Below are 24,080 nucleotides of genomic sequence, written 5' to 3'. Positions count from 1 at the left end.
AATATGTGTATATATACATACATATATAAATATATGAATATATACATACATATATAAATATATGAATATATACATACACAAATGAATATATGTGTTTGTCTCGTTATGGTGACAAACAGAGCAATGAAGGAGACTTGAATTTGATGGATTTACAAGCGGGGCTTTTTAGGTGAAACATCCGACATTATTGAAGTCACTTCAACAATATAGAGGGTCAGAAAGAATGAGGGCGAAGTTTAAAGAGGTCTTTGACAGAAACCAATAATGTCTGATAAGACCTTTCAGAGTTTCTTCCTCTCGAAAGCTTTGAGTTGAGCGCGCGAGCCGAACGAGCAGCGTGACGTTTAGAGTTGACGCTTACGTTGGTTCCCGTTCCTCCGTATTCTGATAAAGTGCGTCTGTATCACGTTAATACCAGAGCAGGGGAACCTCCTCTGCAACATCACTTTCCAACTCGTCCAGTTTGAGTGACAGGCAACGCCCGCGACCCGCGCAGTGACAGAAATTCAGAGATGCGCGAGCACGAGCCGCGACATTGCTCTGTCGTCACAGCTGTGTTGCATTCTGGGAGCTGTCCAGTGCTGAAACGGGCTATACTGCCAGAACCCTCAAAATGGTGTTTGGTGTTTTCTTTTTTATAAACAAATGAAACACAAAATACACATTGAAATGTGACATATTTATTAAATGTAACAAGTTTGTACAAAATGAAATAAAATAAAGAAAGCTTAGCTTTTTTAATGCTCAATCTAAGGAGAAACATCATTTATTTTTTCATCCATTAACTTCAGCCAATTGTTCCCATGTTTTGTCTGCAGCATTGTAGAAATAGGAAACAATAAACATGACATTAAGAGCCCATAGAAACATCATGAAAAAGTCCACAGTGCTTAGACTGCAATATAATACAATTCTATAGTTTATTTCCAAAAGACAGAGATTTTAATACGGATTCCCTTACAGTATCACTTAATACAACTAAATAAGTTTTAATTATGTAATAGAGAAAATAGATGATTATATATTTCACACTTTCACAGCATTTTGGATCAGAGACATATATTAGTTATATTTAAAAGTACCAAAATAGATAAGCATGTACACAAACGTCTAAGTTTGCATGGTGTGCTAAAAGGCAGATTCACCTTCCAGAGTTTGCCCCTGATTTGATTTCAGAATAAACTGATTCATCTGTTGCTGCAGGTTTTTCTGTGAATGAAGATAATTAGCATTAATGATAACAAAATCAACAAGCAGGAATTTAATTCCCAGTGTTATGCTGATCCTAACACTGTCCACACACAAAGCTTACGTCATTAGTTAAAAAGTATTGCATATAGAGGAAAATCTGCAAAGTCAAACATCCAAAATGCTAAAAAGGATTAATAGAACTGGGAATTATGGTGAAAATATCTCATCAATTTACAATCTAAAATGATTTGATTAAATATGTTGCATATGAGAAACTGAGTGCAAACTGAGTGTTACCTCTCCTGTTTCGCTTGGCTCTGTTCTTATTGATTTCAGCGTACGTTGGAGCGAGTTCTGAAACAGGAAACTCATTTAATCAAACACAGGAATGGTTTACACTGTATTATGTACCAAAAAACCACAGTAAATTTATGTCCGATTCTGAAAAGCTGAAACCAAATTCAAGAGAGAGAGTTCGTTTTTCCATTTCAATAACAGACTGCATTTGACAAAGGAAACATCCAACACTGTGTCATCTTGAGGAAGCTAAAACTTCACAAAGGGAAGGAAAATTTTCTTTTCACAAATTTGCAGCTGTCACTTTTTTTTTCATTTGCTATTTAAGACATAAAAATACTGAGGGTTTTTTTCCCTTCTCCTGACTGATGCCTTTTTAGTTTATCATATCTCTGTGATCAGACAGTAAACATTAGGATCTCTTGGAAAATATTAGAAGTGCTGCACAGTATTTTAGATTAATCAGAATCAAAATGAGCCAAACAGCACTCAGCATTTTTATTGCTATTGTCCTATAGTTTGTATGTAATTGAAGATTAATTTATGATTCTGGTAAATTATATTATACTAGATATGTTAGACTAAAAAAAAATATATATATATATATATATATATATATATATATATATATATATATATATATATATATATATATATGTATATATACATTTATAGCTATATATTTGATTCTTTCTCTTTTGACATTTTTACATATACTTGTAGAATTATGTTAGATGATCTGAACCTGCAGGGTATTGACACAAAGACACATTTTGATATAAAGTCCGACTGACTTTACCTGCAGCACTTGTGTTCACTTCTGCGTAAATAACGGGCTCCTCAGGTTTACGGGGTTTTCCTGTTGAGATCGACAAAACAAAGACACGCAGTTAGAAATCATTCAGTTATCCTCTTGTGCAGTAAAAGGTTTGTAATTTTGAACTCACTCTTTTTTCGGAGCTTTTTGAACTTAATGGCAGTGTACGTTACTTCACTGGGTTCAGCTGCAGCAAAAAATGTTTCACAATTTTAGATCGGCTTGTTTTCTTAAGCGCTCCAGTTGTGTGTTCATCTGCTTTAAACAGAAATACTTCACCAGCTGCAGTGGCTTCACAGACTGATCCACAGAGAGCAGCACCAGGTTAATAGTTATATAATAACAATGTTACAAAGAACAGCTGGTTTTTAAAAACTTTGAGACAAAAGTTTTTTAAAGTGCATCCAGCATTGATGAAATGCTGGAAATACGTATGTAAATGTGATTTCTTAGTTTCCTATTTTTAATACATTTGGAAAAATCTAACATTTTCCACATTATTATTGTTGGGTATTTGTGTGGAGAATTTTGAGGAAAGAGATTAATTAAATTTTCACAGCACAAGGCTGTGATATAAAAGGCCGACAAAGTGCATAGATGTGAATACTTTTCGGATGCTCTGTAATTGGTTGTATGTTTTGGGATTTTCATTTATTTTCTTTGAACAGTAGTCTAATAGGCCATCAGCATTAAAGTCATACAGTTAGAAAGTGAAATTATTCAAGACAAAAATATCTTGCTTGTTTATCTGAAATCTTTTTTATATATTTCAACTGAATCTCACATTTTATTCTTGGTAAGTTTATTGTGTCATAACAGATCAGTTTTATGGTGGCTTATTTTAATTACGATCATAAAACATGCAAATATTAAACATACTGAATAAATATGTGAGTTGATGACAAAAATAAAAAGATGTAAATGCATCATGAGAAGAATATGATTAAATTCTGACCTGGAGTAGCAGAGCTACTGACACTGAACTCATTCTCCGCTCCTTGATTGATGGTCGATCTCTGACTGTTTTTTTCTGATCTAAAACACAAATAGATAAAAGTTACAGCAAACAAGTACAGAGATCTGTGTTCTTTATCAAGGAAAGGAAAGTAATGACTGACCTGAAAGAGCATAAATCTGTGGAAAAGACATTTCTTGTTACTTATTCTGTGGTTCAAATCATTTGTCACATAGAACAGAATAAATGTGTGCCTTTGATTAAAGGGTTTAAATAAACAATGTGATCAAACCTTTGTGCTGCTTGTAGCGCCACAATAAGAGCAGGAAAATAATCAGAATGATTCCACTAATGGGTCCAATGATCAGCAGTAAAGGAGACGAGGAGGGAACAGAACTGGACACAGTTCCTGAAAATATTAAATATTGAAAGGAAGCAAAGGTATAATGTCACATCCACATTGACATATTCATTTCTCACCTTGAGCTCCAACAACTGGATAAAACTAAATTACAAACATTTTAATCCTCCTCACCTCTAACAGACATCCAGCTCTTTAGTGACTCTTTTCCTGAATGTTTACATTTGTAGAAACCTTCATCTGACTTTAACACTGCAGAGATCTTCAGCTCCTCTCTGCTGTCATTATTGATGAGTTTATCATTATGATAGAAAACACATTGGAGAGAAACTGTTGTTGTTTATTTCTGCAGCTCAGAGTCACGGGATCTCCCTCAGTCACAGGATGAACAGGGCTCACCAGGATAACACGATCATCATAATCATCTGTAAAATAGACAGAATATCAACTACTGACAAGCAATCAACTGTTGACAAACTTTTGAAAAAGCTGCTTCTGTCATGAAGTGGTGAGTTGTGGAGGTGGTGAGGCAGACGCTGGAGACCCAGGTAGGTGAATGGTGAGTAATTTAATGAAAATAGTCCACAAAAACACAGTCAACAGAGTCTGCGGCCAGGCAGCACGGCTGAGCGGAAGCCAGGGCTCAACGCCGGTAGCAACTGGTCATACAGGCGGTAAACACAACAACAACGACAAACTGACAAACAACGACAACGACAAGGACCCGACGAGGAACAAAGGACACAGGAGGGACTAAATACACTGAGGGTAATCAGGAGAACAAGACACACCTGGGAACAATCAAGGGGAAGACAGGACAACGAGGAGACTCAGGACACAGAAACTCGGAATTAAAACACAGAAAAACACAGAACCTGACAGATTCAGTTATTTATGTAGATTTTCTATCTTTGAGTGTTAAACCGAGCCAATGGAAAACACAATCAGTCTCTATTTTTCATAAATTTTTTGATAAATAATTTCAAATCATTTCAAGAATCATTTCCTGCATACTAAACTGCAAAAGAAAATCAGTCAAAAGGAAGATTAGAAGCTGCAAAAACAATAACAGAAATGTATTAGAATTAGTATATCTGCTCATTTATATTGAAGAAATGTGCAGCTTTTGTAATGTCACTTTTTTTTCTCTTCCTATTTAAGACATGGAGCTAAGGCGTGAATTCAAGCTGGGAGACAAAACACAGCTGATCTACAAACAAGCTGATCCACTTCAATCACGTCACACCCCGCTGCGGCCAATCAGGATCGGCGCCCTTGCGCGTCCCAGCCAATCAACGTCAAGCCTTGTCCATTCAAGAAGTCGAGCCTCCGGGCGCCCACCTCCTCCCCATCTCCACCTTCAACCCGATGACCATTCTCCAGGCGCTTTACGCGCTCCTCCATCCAAGGCTCCGCTCCATCACCAGTATTCGGACCGGGGGGTAAGACTAGTGAGCTTCGCCGGACTCAGCATCTTCCCCGGCGAGTCTTCTGCCGGTTCGAGCGCCAAAGATTTGTTCATTAAAATCTGCTTATTTTTCTCTGTGTGAGTTGATCCAGATTGAAATAAAAATACTGAGTGTCTGCTCTCTGTGGATCAGTCAAGCCTTCTGAAGCCACTGCAGCTGGTGAAGTATAATTTACCAGAATCATAAATTCATCTGCAATTACATACAAACTATAGGACAACAGCAATAAAAATGCTGAGCGCTGTTTGGCTCATTTTGATTCTGATTAATCCAAAATACTGTGCAGCACTTCTAATATTACTTAGTAATTATTATTTTTGAATTATTATTGATGGCAAAAAATTTCACACATCAACCTAAAAATTGCATTATTTTAGATGAAAATACATATTAAACAAAATAAAAAAAACTGCAATGAGACTCCATTTCACAAAGACAAGAGACATGAGAGATTATATAACATTTTTCAATGTATTGTTAATATGCGGTTGTAATTTTTCAAAGTTCTAATATTATAATATTTTGTACAATAATATTAAAGTTAGCATATTTTAATATAAAACCTACGGTACATTTGTAACATTCTTATTTTCAAGCACTTCTGGATGGACTCAAACTGCATTTCTTTGCTTTGTACTTGTGACGTGAAAGGACAAAGTTGACTTTTATTCTATTCTAAACATTTGATTATTAGTGATTTTGATCCACGTTCTACACCTATGGAGTTATCTGTTATTTTTTCTAAAATTTACTTGGATCACACGCTTATAAAACAGAACAGCCAAAGGAAGAAGTTCAGCTGTTCAGTTTTAAAGGACAAAAAATGTTAACACCCTTCAGCTCCATCTGTCAAATACTGAATTTTGCTTAATTCATTTATAAAATTTACCTGAAGAGAAAAGAATGTAGGAAACACGAGATTCCTGTAGAGATATGTCTACAGAAACTCTAGTCATTCTGAATAATAAAAAGTAAACAAAAATAACTTTTTAAAAATTCATAACCTGCCTTGTACAGTGATGTTGACTGCATTGCTGAATTCTCCTGATCCAGACTCACACCAGTAAACTCCACTGTGAACCTCCAGTCTGTTAATGGTACATGAGGATCCAGACATCCTCCCCCAGTGGAAGCACTGAACATATGATGAACCGGTTGATTCTGTAAACCTCTTCACTCTCCACTTGGTGTTGTTCCCAGTGCAGTTCAGTGTGACAGACTGATCAATGAAATGTTGAACTCTGTCAGGACTCACTGAGAGAGAAGCTGCTGGATGAGAGTCTGAAAAAACACACACAGAATTTTACAGAATTTTTCTTAGCAGTTGTGTTGAGAAAATGTAAAAAACAATGTTCATTGAGCTGTGATTGTAAAATAAGCTGTAAAATGATTAGTGTAAAAACCAAAGACACCAAAAACAACAAAAAAGAAAGAAAGAAGATATGAGTAACATGAAATAAATGCTGATCTTATTAAAGTTGTTGATATACTTTTTTAAAAAATAAGAAAAGAGTCCATAATGTCCGACTTTCAGAGCATTGAGGTAGCAAAACTAATGGCCACAGTGATAATCTGCTAATTTGTTTCTTTGTGACAGTTAAAAAAGAAATGGTCAAAAACGACTCCAAGCTTTTGACCTTTAAATGTTAAAAGGGAAGGAAATTTCAAAACCTTAGAATCTTCTATCAAATATTTCTGCAAATAATTCATAGTTAATCAAACATCTAAATAGCATTTAAATGATATGATTTACAAATGTAGGTTACAGTGGTTAATACATCAATGAATATTTAAAACGTAAAAACATCACACAATATTTTTATTTTGTAAAACACTACTAAAACTCTAAGTACACATAACAACCAAAACGACTGAAAATGAAACAACGTATTAATAAAAGTTCAGCAGGTAACTGGCTGCTCTGTCAGCTCCTTCTTCAAGTTATTGCAGCTGACCATGTGCCACAGCTCCCCCTAGTGGTTCCAGACGGAAACATTCTCCTTATAGCTTCTGATCCCATAAACACTTTCCTGTATTCTGGTTGTAGTTCTCTTCATCACTGACTTTCAGCAGAAAGCTAAATAATTTTGTCATGTTGGGGTTAGGGTTATACAAACCCTATGGAAAACATTAGGCAGTTGCTGCTTCCAGCTTCTTCTTTTTTCCCCAAAATAATTAGTCAAAAGCTAATTCTTTGCCTACGATGTGCAAAACTTTGAAAAGAGTGAAATGACTGAGGATCACATCCATCATTATTTCATAGCTTCAACAACACATTATTTTGTTATTGTTGTCGAAATTGTCTCAGCTTTTCATTTATCTTCTCTAAACTAACAGAGTGGTGTGTTGATCACTATTAATAAAAAAAAAAAAACAGGAGAAACACAATACAATATTCACAACGTTAATTAGAAACCTGAGCTCATCAAAAATACAAACTGTGGAATAAAAATCCAAAATGAAAGAACAGAATCAAACTGACCTGCAGACCAGATAAACTTTACTTCACTGTAATTAGTGTAAAACTTTGGTTCTCCTCTTCCTGCTCTGCACTGATATCCTGCTGTTTGAGTCGGTCCATTAATGATGAAGGAGTTCTGCTCAGTCCCATTGATGCTGTCAGGAAGCAGTTCATAAGTGTAGGATGGTTGATAGTTCAGCTTGGACGGATCAGGAACAGCTTTATACCAGAAGAACCTCCATCCTGCTGATTGAAGCTCCAAACCCTCACAGCTCAAAGTCACTGAGGCTCCAGGATTCGGCCATGATGGAGACACAGAGAGGACAGGCTGAGGTTTGGGAGCTGGAGAGAGAGGAGGTATAAACACACATATAGAATTATTTTATTACATATTAAAATTTGCTAGTAAAATCCATGTAAACATTATTCATACATGGGTGAACTCACAGGACACTGTTAATGTGATGACTCCCCACTCTGTTATGGTGAAACCGTCTCTTCTTCCTCTACATTTATAATCTCCACTTCTATAAGCAGTGATCATGAATTCGCTGGATGTTGGAGAGTTTCTATTGGTTGGAATCCATTCATACGTCCACTGAGTTCCTCCATCATCCTGGATCTCACATCTCAGAGTGATTCTCTCTCCTCTGTAGATCTGAGACCAGTTGGGTTGTTGGATCACAGTTGGTGTGATGGGAACTGTTCACATGAGTAACAGAGAGGAGATATTTCCAAACACCAAATAAAGAGACACATACACATTATTTACTAATGTCTGAAATCAAATCTCTTGTTTTAAGTTAGTTAGAATTAACTAAATTATTTCTATTTGCTAAATGCCAGAAAATTTAGTGAAAATATCTTTTGAAGGATTTTTTTTAAGCTTTTGACATGCCAATCATTTCAAACAAGGAAGCAGTGAGTTTCAGGTCTGCCTTCAATTTACTCAAATGTTAATTGAAGGCTAATTAATTGATAGTTAACCTATCAACAGTTGAGGAAGGAAACCCAAAAGATTTGACTCAAGTCAGACAGTTTAAAAGACCAAAAAGGTAAATACATTTCTTAATTCAAAGAAAGAAAATAAATAAAAAAAATCTCACATGTGCTCACTAGGTTTTTTTTAATCTCATTTAGCAAATAGAAATAATTTTGGTTGTTCTGGTTGAACTAAAATAAGAAAATGTTGTTTGATTTACTTCACACACTGAGAAAACAATTTTAATAACTTTTGATCCAGTGTATGTGAATATCTGTCTAACAACTCTCATTATAACTAACAAAATAAAATGATCACTGGTAAAGAACAATAAAGCAAAACAAAGCAGTATTAGACATATAATATGCACTTCCTATAAATTACTGGCTTGCAGCCAGAATGTTGCACTGTTTGCATCATATAATCTCATTTGTGACAGTTTTTCCATCAAACAGACATAAGTTGCTGCAGTAAATCCTCTGTCAATATCAACATAGAAATTGATTGTCTGGTTTAAATATCAACATGAACAGGAGCAAATTTTCTGCTTTCAGGCTTCATTAGATGGAGTTACAGATGATGATCGTTGCACTGGAGTCATAATACTTTTAACACCACTGATGAACAAAGAAGCACTAAAGATGTTTCATTTCACAATAAAGACAAGTTTACCTGTTTTCTCAATAGTGACCTTTCTGCTGGTTTCAGTGTAGAAAACTGGATCTCCTCTTCCTCCTCTGCAGCCGTACTCTCCTCCCTCTGAGATGACGAGGACTCCGTCTGATTCACTGGTTCTGATGGACTGAGCTGCAGAAGAATCTGACTCCAGTTTGAACCAGTCAAACTTCCAGTCAACTCCAATGACAATAAGGCAGGTCAGTGTTACACTGCCCCCTGCTGGTATGATGTTATTACTTGCTGTTAGTGAAGCTTTGGTCGATTTGCTGATTGAAACAGAAAACAAGACAAACTTTAGAAAGTGGCTTGTTTGAGGAAACAATCTGTTCAGATCAACTTTAACTTCTGAGTCCCTTATGCTGTTTGATGTTTTATGCTTCCAGGCCAAGTTATTGTTGAAAATTAGAATTCATTCCTAATCAATTTACCTGATTAAAAAGAAATATTTTAAACTAATCTTTCACAAACCAGTATTTGGAAGCGTGACTAGAATCAACTGAACTTCACTTCCATTTCTAAAACTACAGACAAAGTACAAATCTAAAACAACACAGAAAATCTTCTGTTCTCTGATTGGCCCAATAGAAATTCTGCTGGAGAAAATCCAAGTCAATGGGAGAAAGCCCAGACAGAGCACTGAAGAGAGATTAGAACTGAGTGTTGCTGCATAAGAAGGCAATGGCCAGGCTCAGCTAAAGTAGTCTAAACCTGTTATAAAATACCAAATTATTTCTGATTTACCATTTAACATGAGAACTAATGCAGATGTGAGGAGTTTTTGCATCCAAAAATGTTGTCTGGTGTTCTAGGATTGTGAGAATGAGGATGTTTCTGTCAGACTTACATTTCACTGTCAGTGGAAAGTGAAGACTCCAGCCTGAGTTCTGATCTCCTTTACTAGCCATACACCTGTAGCTCCTACTGTCAGACTCAGAGACGCTGTTGATCCTGTATTCATTGGATGTTAGAGTTTTCTATTGGCTGGACTCCATTCATACGTCCACTGAGTTCCTTCATCGTCCTCCATCTCACATCTCAGAGTGACCGTCTCTCCTCTGAATACGACAGGCCAGCTGGGATGCTGCTTCACAGTCGGCGCAGACACTAAAATGTATAATATTCAATCAGAAGACAGAAAATTATGTTGAGAAAAAAACTGAAAATGCTGAATTCTTATAGCTTCTGATTAGCAGCCTCATTAAATGATATACAAATAAAACATTTTATGTTTACTGACCAAGAAAAAAAGACATGTTATGTTTTAAGGTGAACCACAAACTGAGCTCAACAAACAGTAATAAAACTTGACAGATAAACAGATAAATATTTTAAAGCAGTTTTTTTTTTTATTTCAGAATAGAACTGAACTCACCAATTTTCTGAATGTTGCTTGTTTCTGTATGAAAAACTGGATCTCCTCTTCCTCCTCTGCAGCTGTAGACACCTCCATCTGAGACAGAGATAACTCTGAACTGACCAACAAAATATTGTTGACTATTTCTGTACCAATCAAACTTCCAGTCATCAGATCCGTCCACAGAGCAGGTCAGTGTTATGCTGCCCTCTGCTGGTATGATTGTTCTGTCTGCTGTCAGTGTGGTTCTGGGTTTATCTGCTGAGGGTTTTAAATAAACAAGAAGAAAAGAAAATCATATTAGTGACCAATCTTTGCTTGGTGGTTTCTCTGTTTTGGTTTTGGTGATAATTTATTATCAACATGTGCAATACTTTTTAGGAAATATTACATTATTGCCAGACAAGGGGAAAATACGTCCGTTGCATAAAAAGTCAAAAAACATTGCAAACATATACAATACAGTCTTGAAAGAAGAAAATATGACAGGAGAAACATCAATGCATTTGGATTCACAAGGTCCGGTTTCTGAATCAGTCATGTGATTCGACCGATTGGGAGGCTTCAAACGTCACCGCCTGTTTCTACACCACAAGCCTCGATACAATAACCCTCATTGATTACTCAATACACGCTCTTCAATGCCTCGACACAGAGGCCACATCACTAAATTATATAAGAACTTCAGGAAAAACTAAGCAATTTCAACACTAAACTGTCTTAAAATGTTCAGTATAGCTTAGTACCACATTAAAGGCTTAACATTGAACTGCAGAGTGACTCTGTAGTGTTTACTTCAGTGACATGAAGCTGTTTTTATTTATCTAACAGAAAGTCTCTTGCTTTTATTTTGCTTGTAGTCAGAAATAACAGAAAACCTGGTTTTATATTAAATCCAAACAATATAAAGTTTCTAAATCAGACTCACATTTCACTGTCAGTGTGACGCCATCGCTCCATTCTGTTTGTTGATGATCTCCTGCAGCCATACAGCTGTAAAACTCCACTGTGATATTCAGAGACTTTATTGATGCTGTATTCACTGGATCCTTTCTGAGTCTTTCCATTGTTTTTTCTCCATTCATATGTCCACTGAGTTCTTCCTCCTTCCTTGATCTCACATCTCAGAGTGACTTTCTCTCCTCTATATACAACAGACCCACTGGGTTGAAGGATCACAGTCGGCTTGGAAACTATTCAACAAAAACAAAACAGTTTTCAACATGAAAACAGTCAGAAATATCCTTATATTATCTCTAATGTTCACCTGTCTGATACCCACATCAACAATGTTTAAGCAAACATTTTCTGGCTGAATATTTAATAAATCAAAAGTACAATTTTATAGAAACTATTTTAATTTCTGAGCTCATAAATTCAGAAAAAAAAAGAGTTTTTTAAATGTATTTTAACAAACGCATTAATTGTGTTTTCTAACTCAAAGTCCAGTCAGCTTGGAAACTATTCAACAAAAACAAAACAGTTTTCAACATAAAAACAGACAGAAATATTTTTTGGGTTGTTTGCATGTGTGATATGCAGGTAAAGACGGAAATAAAATAAAATAATATAAAATATAATAAAATAAATAAAACAAAATAAAATAAAAACTATAAAATGAAATAAAATAAATTAAACAGCTAACTGAATGTTTTCAATTGCTTCAGATGACAAAATCTCAAAAATTTACACTTATTTTTCCCAAACTAACTTTGCACTAAAACACTAATTTATCTTAGCTAACGTACATCTGGATTAAAATCAACTAACACAAAGACGAGCACATGAACTCTAAGTTACTTCAAAGTCCAGTTGATCAAACCTTCAGTATTAGAAATGGAAAGATGCAGCAAAAAGGGTTTAGACATGAAACTGAAGATACTGAAGATGATTAAACTCAAAATGTCTCAATTAAAATTTACAACAGTTTCATTTTAAGGCATCTTCAAATGGAGTTTAAGTCACATAAAAACTGTTTTACTGAAGCTTTTTCTCATCATTGGGATTACAATATGGCTTCCAAAAAATCATCTGATAAACAAATGCTAGATTTAAACAAAAAAATTTATTTTATTAAAGAAAAAGAACAAAGCTCACCGGTTTTTAGAACAGAGACTTTTTTGCTTTCTTCCGTTTGATAAACTGGATTTCCTCTTCCTCCTCTGCAGCTGTAGACACCTCCATCTGAGACACTGACGTCACTTTGTTGTTCATTGGTTCCTCTGAGCTGAACTGGTCGATCATTTTCTGAACCAATCAAACTTCCAGCCAGTAGATCCGTCCACAGAGCAGGTCAGTGTTGTGCTGCCCCCTGCTGGTATGGTTGTTCTGCCTGCTGTCAGTGTGGCTCTGGGTTTATCTGCTGTTGGATTCAAAGCAGAAAAATCAATCAAGCCATGTTCTAGGATTGTGAAAATGAGGGTGTTTCTGTCAGACTTACATTTCACTGTCAGTGGAAAGGGAAAACTCCAGCCTGTGCTCTGATCTCCTTTACTAGCCATGCAATAGTAACTCCCACTGTCAGACTCAGAGACGCTGTTGATCCTGTATTTATTTGGATGTTGGAGAGTTTCTATTGGCTCGACTCCATTCATACGTCCACTGAGTTCCTTCATCGTCCTCCATCTCACATCTCAGAGTGACCGTCTCTTCTCTGAATACGACAGGCCAGCTGGGATGCCGCTTCACAGTCGGCGCAGACACTAAATGTATAATATTCAGTCAGAAGACAGAAAATTATGTTGAGCAAAAAACTGAAAATGCTGAATTCTTATAGCTTATGATTATCAGCCTCATTAATGATATGAAAATAAAATATTTTATATTTACTAACAAAGAAAAAAACATGTTATGTTTTAAGGTGAACCACAAACTGAGCTCAACAAACAGTAATAAAACTTGACAGATAAACAGATAAATATTTTAAAGCAGTTTTTTATTTCAGAATAGAACTGAACTCACCAATTTTCTGAATGTTGCTTTTTTCTGTATGAAAAACTGGATCTCCTCTTCCTCCTCTGCAGCTGTAGACACCTCTCTCTGAGACACTGACGTCACTTTGTTGTTCATTGGTTCCACTGAGCTGAACTGGTTCATCATCTCTGAACCACTCAAACTTCCAGTCATCAGATCTGTCCACAGAGCAGGTCAGTTTGTGCTGCCCCTGCTGGTATGATTGTTGGGTCTGCTGTCAGTGTGGCTTTGGGTTTATCTGCTGTTGGATTCAAAGCAGAAAAATCAATCAAACCATCAGAACATGACCTGGTTCTGGTTCAGTTTTCTTGGTTAAGTTGTGTAGATTTGTATTCTAACTCACTTGACACTGTCAGTCTGAGGGCTTCACTCCATTCTGTTTTATTATCATCTGTTTCAGCTCTGCAGCTGTAATCTCCACTGACAGCTGGAATAATCCTCCATTCATTTGTCATTGGAGAGTTTTCATTGGCTGGTCTCCATTCGTATGTCCACTCAGCTCCTCCGCCTCCCTGGATCTCACATGTCAGAGTAACTTGTTCACCTTTGTATATCTGGGTCCATTTGGGATGTTGGATCACACTGGGTTTAATGGAAACTGTTCATACAAACATTACTTACTTGAAGTGTGATAAGAAAAATAAAATTGAACAAAACAAACAAGAAAATGTTTTTATTATTACAATGTCTAAAATTCAACAACTTTTCAATTTGATGCTGATCAATAATACTATTTTAATACTGGTCTCTGGGATCAGGGCCCTGCCAGGTTTTGCTACCAGCAATATTTCTACACTTTTGCTTTTGCAGACAATCAACTGGTCCAAGCTTGAAACAGTGATGAACAGGAAACAGGGTCAACACCTGCAAGGCTCTTTTGAGGCCTGTAGGGAAAGTCCTGCTGGTTCTGATGAACCAAACCAAAACTTCAACCCACACTTTCTAGCACTAACAAACTGAAGCAACTTAAGTAATTCCAGCTGACCTAAAACAAGAGAAGTTTGATCTGATTTAACTTGAGGGAATGAGGACAAAATGCATCTGTCTATTCAGTGTATGTTATCTTCTGCTCTCAGCTGTGCAGATTTGACACTTCAGCCTTTGCAGACTCTTTAGATTTTATCAGCCGGTTTCTGCTCTAGCAGCATGAGTCAGATCAACTCTGGCCGCAGGTTTCAAGACAAAGAAAGTGGAGAAATTAAGCTTGTGACTGTTTTCTCAAAAAGTACATAGAAGTATGGACTTTATGTAATAAAATAATTAAGATGGGGACAGCAATTAAATCACTGAGCTTAATTTGCCAATCCTCCTGCAGCTAAAGTAGTAAAATATGTGAATAAAGGCTCTCGGATTGAAACTTGTCCAAATTAATACAAACCCAGAGAGAAATACACAAGTGTAAATAAGTTGACTAACGCCAGGTTGTAAAATGTTCTGGAATTACATAATTAATATGCCAATTGGTCATGACATAATAGAAAATATGTGAATGAATTTATTCTATACATAGTATAAATACATTCCACCTCCATCTATCATAGAAATAAATAAACACAATGAATTTAGAACTGCTTCTTGTTCTGTGTAAACTTGTCGGGACTGAAAACATGAGTCAGATATTATGTTACATGGCTGATATATAAACTGTTACCATGATTCATGGTTAGAAACATAAAGAACATGTTTCTTACCTTCAGCACATCCACAGCAGAGGGACCACAACACTGCAATGAATGAGAATTGATCATTACAAACATTGATTGTTTTTTGTTTTTTTAAGGTGACATGAAACATTTGCCGACAAACATAAACCAATATTGATCTTGATTACTTTCCACTCACATCTGATGAGAATATGACATTTAAAATGAGAATATTACATGGACCAGGGGTCGGACACCCACGGCTCTTCAGCGCCGCCCTGTTGGTTCTCTGGAGCTTTTTCAAAAAATTTTTGAAATTTGAAAAAGATGGGGGTGGGAAATATATTTTTTGTTTTAATATGGTTTCTGACACAATCACTCTAAATATTTCCCAATGCTATAAATATGTGCAGAATAAATGTTAAATTTCAACATTTCTGTAAACGACGATTTGCGTCGAAGCCTGTGACGTTTCTTTCAGCTGGCTGGGCGCGAGGCAGTAAACAAGCTGACGGGTGAGTGGTGGTGGGAGAGCAGAGGGAAACGAGGAAAACAGCCGATTCTACAATTCTTGGACAGAATCCTTTGCATTTATTGCCAGTCCAGAAAGATTACCTGAATGGTTGCACTATAGTGAGAAGTTATCAAATAACAAAAAGAGTACCGTACTTTCCAGACTACAGAGCGCACCTTACTATAGTGTTTACAAATATAAACACTTACAGCTTAACATCATAAATCTCACATAAAGCTTTTAATTTTTTGCGGCTACAGACAGATTTGTTGTTTTTTTGCTCCAAAATGGCTCTTTCAACATGCGGGGTTGCCGACCCCTGACACAGACCAATGAAAAACCATTAACTAGAGAAATGTGGGCAACATGAAAACGACATTCAATACCTGCCTAAATGTTATTTTTGAAAGGTAGGCTCTGACAAACAATCCTCGTTGGAATACAGACGTATTTTAATTTATTGAATAGGACAGCAATAAGAAGGTCGACACCAAAAACCAGCTTTTCACATTTGATCTCTCCGCAGTTACTCTGCTGCTGCAACAAATCATCCAGGCGACCGACTGCCATGTGACACGAACACGATTTGATCATTTTCAAGTCTTCTTACGATTCTGAAATGTTCACAGTTTGTTCTCGACTAACTTCGTAATTATAAAAAAGATAGTCTAAAATAACAAAGAGCTGCTTTCGCCACCCTGCACAATAATTGTATCAAAACAGTGAATTGACATCCAGTAATTTACTTACAAAAGAAGCCCAGTCTGCAGAGTAAAGTTTCCCCCATCTTCACTTCCAGACCTGCTGCACAGCTGAGTGGAGCAGCTGCACTTTGCTCTCGCTAAAGTAGTTAAAACAAAAGGAGAAGTCGCATTTAAGGCACTAAAAAAAATTAATTCTCTAAAGTGCCTGTGTTTCCTTCCCTTTTACTCATACATACTCATAAAGTACGCAGGCGCAGCTTTGACCACAGTGATGTGTTAGAATCAGGTTTCCTGTCCAATGCAGCAACGGTTGAATGTGTTTCTAATATAGATTGTTAAAGGGTGGGCCATCTGCACAGACATTTTTTAACACAAATGTCTTTGACCACAAACTCTTTCCACTGCTTGAACACCCCCACACAGAGGTTTAGTCTAAAGAAGGGTCAAAGGTCTGTTCTGGTGTCATCGTTAATAATTGGTTTTTCCATTTGTATGCAGTGTGTCCATTTTTTTTGTTTGTTTTTTTTTTTTTTTTGAGTAGATTCACTACGGATGTGGTGGAAATCTGGTTTTGAACAGGAAAGCCCCAACTGAGTGGGCAAACATACAGAAACATGAGAATGACAAAGCAAAATCACCATTTAAATGTACAACTATAACATAACAGCTCTATATGAAAATATTTGGTAATGGTATTTCTTTTAAATGTAATGTGGGAAAAGTCGAGGGAAAGCATGTGAGGGCGAATGGGAAAGAGGTTACTGTAATATCTTGTGCCGTTTGCTGGTTTTGTTGAGGACGTTACTTTAAACTGTGAACTCGACGTCGGTGATGTGGCTCCTGTTCTCCCAGTGACTGCCAGACGTCTGGATAACTGCAGACGCTTCCAGGTGTGATTCTGTACAACTGAAAACAGTGACTATAGCTCCACCCACATGGTAAATTTTTTCAAAACTCCCACACGGAAACACTGAAAAAATAAATTCTCCATCAGACCTATGAATGGCACATCGGTGGTTCCCAAAGTCGGCCCTCAGGGTCCGCTATCTGACATGATTTAGTTCTCTCCATGGATAAAAACACCTGGATCAAATAAAGCCTCGTCAGCAGGCCTGTGGATGGCTTTGACACGCTAAAGAGTTAGCTAGGCCATTTCAGTTAGCCATGTTGGACCAGAGAGTTATCTAAACCTGGAAGGATGCCTGGAGCAGACCCACTATGACCTACTTGAGGTCAGTGGTGAGAACCACCAGGAAAAAAAAAAAAAAAAACAAGTGGGAATCTTTTGAAGAAGTCCTTGCAAAACCACCAAAAAACATGTAATCTTTGCTTTTGTTAAATGAAGCCTTTGGGGTTAAAGGTCACAGCGGGCAAAAAAACCCTGTTAAAAACACTTCAGTTGTTCCACAGCAAAGACAAAACTGAAATTGCTCCGACTGGATCAAGGGCTTCATATTGATCCTGTGATTAGGACCAATATCCAGTTGTAACAAGATCTAATTAACGTCTTTTTTTTAACACTCTGGCTCATGAAATTGCAGAGGAATAAACAAATGTCAGAACGAACATAGTATACATTGAAGCCTAGTGGAGCAAAATATTTATCTTTTAAACCATGGCAACTTGTTCATGTGCATACATACAAGTTCCTTTTTATGAGTTTAGAAGCATTTTTCTAAGAACTGTTGCCTTTACCACATCCACATAGCAGCTCAGCTATGAAAATGTAAATAACACCTATTAAAAAAGTACGAAACGTTGCCAGAGTCTTCTGCTCAGCTCAACACGGCTTCTAAGTTGTGAAAAATGAAATGGACCAAGCGAAACACGTTTCTAAAGCAACGTCCGTTTTAGCCTTAGAATAAATTATTGTCATTGCTGCCAGATGAATGTATTGCCAGAAAACAGAACACATTTAGCTTCCAGTGTTTCATTTCCTCAATGAAAGAAAATAGAGAAGCTGTGGATTAAAAAAGACACAGAGACGATTGAGCTTCAGAAGTCTTGTTGGTAACATTCACTGAGTGGGCAAACATACAACCGTAGATTTTAAACGTCTTTGTACCCATGCCACCAAACTGATGCTGAAGAGAACATGTTAAAGATTATAGCTCACTGGAGACTCTGGTTATTTATCATCTCTACTACATCAGGTGTGATGTTGCATTTTATCTGACTCTTGTGTCAATAATAGCAAACATGCATCATGACTCTACGCCAGAAATATTCAGACGCAATAAATCAGGACATAAACAATGATCTAAATGGCCGCACACAAAAAAAAAAGAAGAAAAAAATCAGACCTGCTGACAAATCCAGAACACAAAAGACTGGACAGAGGGAGGACAGGGGTCAAGCACTGCAAAACAACCCCAGAAAGAAATGGAGGCCGAGTCAAAAACAGTTCAAATGACAAGAATGTCGGCGAACCACTGGGAGACAAGATGGCTGGAAACTGAGGCAGAGCTGCAGACGACAGGTAAGCTGTATAGGCAGCAGAACAGGACAGATGATACATTCTGGGTTGGCTGAGGGTGTTGCAGCTCAAACAGTGAGCAAATGATCGTTTCCATAAACGGACGTGCTGACACCAGCAAATACATGGCCAGAAATATTTGTGCTTTGTATAACATGTTCCTTATTTTTGTTTGTTCATTGCTTTAATAAGTTCTCAGAAACCAAAATTTAACCACCAAAAGGCACATTATGGATCTGACCCATCAGACGCAGACATCAATGTCGAGAATATACAGACAAGTTCATGTCGACCAACAAGGAAGCCATTTGTTTGAATGTGAGGTGCACTAAAAGCCAGAATACACATTTTAATAAATTGCCCGAAAAAATAATATCTGGAATTTCACATTTTCTTTCAGCTCTGCGCTTATTAAAGGCCATGTGTGTCTGATGATACGATGCTGACCAAATGTCTTTTCTGAGTCACCTACTGTTGAGTTCAGAGGATGTTACTGAACTTTGAACTCCACATGGACTCATGACCCTGATGCTCAGGATGTTTACTGTGAAGAGAAGTGATCCCGCGTTTCCTCACTTCACACTTCGCCCTTACTTTGAAGACCAGTGAGAGGATGGAGGAAAATAAAATGATGACTTATCAAGTCATCATGAATAAGACTAACTGGGCCGAATTGGAGAGTTCAAGTTTCCATTCACCACAAGGGGCGCTGGTGTCTATCTCTAGAGGCGAGGGGTGAGGTTCACCCTAAACAGATGTCAACATTTCTGAGAGAGACATTAAAAAAACTCATATTAGAACTATTATAGGAAACCAGATTACCTGGAGAGAATCCATGATTCATGGGAAGAAACTCCATGCATAAAAATCCCAGGCCACGATTTGAGTCCAGGTCTTCCATGTTGTGGGTCGTCTGTGCTAAAACCTCTTCAGCCATCCAGCTCCAGTCTGCTATTGGCGTAGTGATAAAGAAAGAAAAGGTGTTAGCAGCACCAGTCTGTGTGTCAACAGGGACAAAAACCAGAGTGTGAAGCTAAAAACCTGAAATTACTGCAGCCGGACTGCAGAACTCCTTCAATGACAAACTGCTGCATCCTTAATGCACAAAGGAGCGTAATCACAGATCCTTCCTCTCAGAAGCTTTTAAACTTTATAACCATCATTGCTTCCAACAACATCAATGTCTTTGCATGAAAACTTGCATTTCTACCATCCACTCTGTCTTTACTGTATTTTATTATTATTACTATTTTTGTTCATCTTGTTTTTTAATATATTGTTTTAACGCTTCAAGAAGTTTTTTGTGTGAACATTTATATCTGTTACACCTGAATGTCCCACTTTGCTTGACAATAAAAACTGTTTTTCTATTTCTCATATATGTGATATGGAGCCCCCTGGTGGTTCATAATGTTACAATTCTATTATTAATAATAATAACAAAGATCAATTTTAACTTTCAAAACATAAACTAAATGTTCACAATTGACCTAATAATAAACCTAATGGTGACTTATTTGGGTAATGAGTCATTATTTTTGCATAAGTGTAATCTATATGTGTATTTTGTCATTTATTCATGGATGCTGATCTTTTCTGGAGGATTTTGCACAGCGAACGTCTTTCTTGTATTTGTAAGGATTATCTGGCGCCCCCTTGTGGTTCATTGGTCTAAACTTCGCTTTGGTCTAAATTAAAGGCAACATAAATAATAAAAACAACTTATAAAAGCAACTTATTTTAATTAAATTCACAGCCTTTTTTATATATATTTAACAGTGGATGGAACAATGTATTGTTTAATTTAATGTATATTAAATTGACTGTTTAGCCTATTGTAGCCATTAGAAGTGAAAAATATGCACATAAATTAAACTTTTGTGTGACGATTACTGCAGATGGGCAGTAATTACTTTTTAAAAATCCTCAGAACATTTTTTTTTGATTGCACAAACATTGAGTCACTTTTTTTTATTTTTTATGTTTTATTAAAGTTCAATTATGTGCTAGTACTGCATAGAAAAATCACCACTAAAAGTGAGCTGGTAGCCATAGAAAGGTTAAGAAAAAGAGAAATTAAAAAACAGAAAAACATACAATATATTTCTATCCAAGTTTCTGGATGTGAATAAAATAAACAAAGCTTAAAACATCTCATAAAAAATGTAGAAATGAATGTTATTGTCAAGAGAAAGTTCCTTGCTAAATTCAACAACAGACTTTTCACTTTTCACATGCGACGATGTTATTGCTGCATTTTAAAGGACATTTGCATATAATACAGCATGGGATAAGTGCACACAAATCTTTACATTGATCTGTTTCAACTTTTGCATATAATCTAGCTTTTGTTTTCCAGTTGCATTAAATGTTTGTTGATAAAAATTCTTCACAGATGCATGAAAATAGGTGATTTTTTCCCCTTATTTTCCATTGTTTTCCAGAAACATTCTTGATCTGATTTCAGAGTAAACTTCTCCATCGGTTGCTGCATGGCTCCACTTTCCTGTAGAGAAAGAGAAAAGCGTGAGATCAAACACATTCATGTTTTTTTTTTACTGCTGGTAATAACAGCATTAATTACAAAGCTGCTGCTGTTAATGCTGTCAAATATTTACAGTAGCAGCAAATATGTAGCAGCAACATTTTACAGTGATAGTGAAAATCCAATACAAAGAAAATAAAATGCACAATTAGCAAATTATTTCACATAAATTATACAGAAGCACATTCAAATTTACAAATGAATCTAAATACAGATTTTATCTACCTTTATGTTGATTTTCTCTGTTTTTACGTTTTGCTTTAGCGTTCAGTGGGTTTTAAAACAACAATGAGACCTCGGTATTTTTACAAGAGAACAATCATCTGTGGCAGATGTAGCTGGGTTTGAATTATAAAGCCCATGATAAAAAGTTATATTAGCTCAGCATTTCTAAGTTATAAATCACCTAAACTTTTGGGCCAATTATTAAGCAACGTTTCTAAAAACTATTAATGCCAATGAATGTGGTGCAGGTATCCAGAACTCTAAAAGTCCTCAGCTGGTTCTCTGATCTGACGCATTCTGCTGCTTTCTAGTTGAAGCAAAGGGCATGATCGTCTGACCTGCATGATGGGATGTAATGATCTGCAGCGTTTGTTGGCATGATGACACATTTCAGTGAAAACTTTGACCGCTGGAGCCGAACAAACTTACCTGAAGTTTCTGGTTTTATGCGCTGTTCACATAATCGTCCTCTGGGTCATCAGAACTGTCTGTTAATGCAACAAATCATCAACAAAAACTAAATGATGCACGATTAAGGTAAAACAAATACATAAATTGAACGTAACCACTTTATTCTCACTGATTGTGTTCCACAATGCTGATCCTGATTTTCACAATATTTCACAGGAGCACCGTGGGAAATATGTTCATTTGTTTTTGATGTTTTGGAGGAATGCTCATTTTTAAAGCCTTAATCTTCTAAAACAAGAGCCTGGAATTAATCTGTTTCTGAAATATTTTGGATTTTAATCTCAAATCCTGGAAGTCTTACTACTGAAATCAGTCGGTCGCTGCATCTTGACGTTCTTAAAGGAATTGGACTTACTATTCATAGTGGCTGGTTGGATCGACTCGTATTCAGAAGCATCACCTGCAAAGCAATGAAAATGTCAAGAGTAGGAAAGTCTGAACTTCAGAATTTAAAACTTTTTGTATTTTTGCAGTTTTCAATGTGACGTCTTCTTTAGTGTCATCTGCCACAACTCACACATTTTATGCCAAAAGCCTGAAATGTTAGAATATTAAAATGTTTGGTGTTATTTTTTTAATTTCACTTTTTTTTTTTTTTTTTTGCTGCCGTTTAAAAGTTAGAAAACATCCCACATATGAGGGCAGCATGTTTTATGCAGCAGATGTATTCAGCATTGCTTTCATATCTCACTGTGTTGGACTGTAGAAAAATCCTAATCATGTTGGGGATTTTTGCACCAGAATCAGGCGTAAACCATGTTGAACTTTTTCTGTGTTTCTTAGAATAACATCCAGTGTGGCTGTTTTTGGTCTTTGATAAATGAAAATGAAATCATCTTAAATCATATTTTTAGGGAGCTAATATAAAATATAAATCAAAGTTACTGACCGTGTAGCAGAGAGCTGTAAACTTGGCTCTCTCCCAGTTTGGGTCCTTGATTTGTGGTCGAGCTCTGACTGCTGGCCTTTGACCTAAATCATGCAAAGAGTTATACTGAAATAAATACAAACAGGGATGGAAGATGAACGATTGTGGCCAGAGAAAAGTAAATACCAGAGTACTGACCTGAAGCACCATAAATCTGGATGGAAAAAAGAAAAATTGATGCATTATAGTGCAAGCTGTTTTTCCTGTTTGTTCCTCATCTAAATAAATTTAAAGAATTTGAAACTTTATTATCTAAGTTGCTGTATATCCACCCTTACACTGTCTGCAGCGCAACATCATCAACAGCAGGAGAAAACCAAGAGTGATTACAACAAGCAGTCGAACGATCAACATCCCAGGAAATGAAGAGCTGACAGGACTGGATACAGTTCCTGGAAATGAGAAACATTGAACATAAGAAAACATTTTTACCCTGACAATTAATGAAAAATAAGTTTCTACCACTGACTGTTCAGAGCAACCACCGGGTATTTCATTCATTCCTGACACAATAGTTCTTACATATTTTGGAAGAATGTCAACACTATCAAGAACAAGATGCTAGGAAACTTCTTTTAGTTTTTGTCACTTTTGTACCTGCAATATTTGCAGTGAAAGACAAGATTTAAAGCATCGGTATCAATGACTCTATTAAAGCATTGTGCCTAATATTATCATTTCTCCACAAATTGATTTATTCTCATCCAGACTTACAGTCGGTATGAAACAGACACCTTTATCACATTTTGGATTCTTTGCCATTTTATCGTAAATAAAAAATTTGGAAAATTTTTGAGTAAAAGTCTGAGCATCTCAAACACCAGAAATAAAACTGATAACCACTTCAGTGACAGATAACAAAATAGATTATGAAAATGGATTTATTCACTGCACTTGTGTCAGGTTGAGATGGAACCACACATGAAAATGGCCCTTTATACCGTTTCCACCATCAAAACTGTCAGGTGACAGATTAATATCTCAGAAATAGTACAAACAGTTAAAATGTATTTTTGTTTCTTTCCATCTTATGGAA

The 24,080-nt window shown here is 36.4% G+C and overlaps 1 pseudogene; it reads right to left on the bottom strand.

The window, feature by feature from the left end:
- Window positions 1–707: 707 nt before the first annotated feature.
- LOC129352344 (Fc receptor-like protein 5) lies at window positions 708–16,506 on the bottom strand (annotated as a pseudogene).
- Window positions 16,507–24,080: the final 7,574 nt, after the last annotated feature.

Source organism: Poeciliopsis prolifica, unplaced genomic scaffold (genome assembly GCF_027474105.1).
Source record: "Poeciliopsis prolifica strain line A6 unplaced genomic scaffold, Auburn_PproV2 SCAFFOLD075, whole genome shotgun sequence".
Taxonomy (NCBI): Eukaryota; Metazoa; Chordata; class Actinopteri; order Cyprinodontiformes; family Poeciliidae; genus Poeciliopsis; species Poeciliopsis prolifica.
Note: the sequence above shows the minus strand (reverse complement) of the source record. Positions and strands in the feature narration are given on the sequence as shown.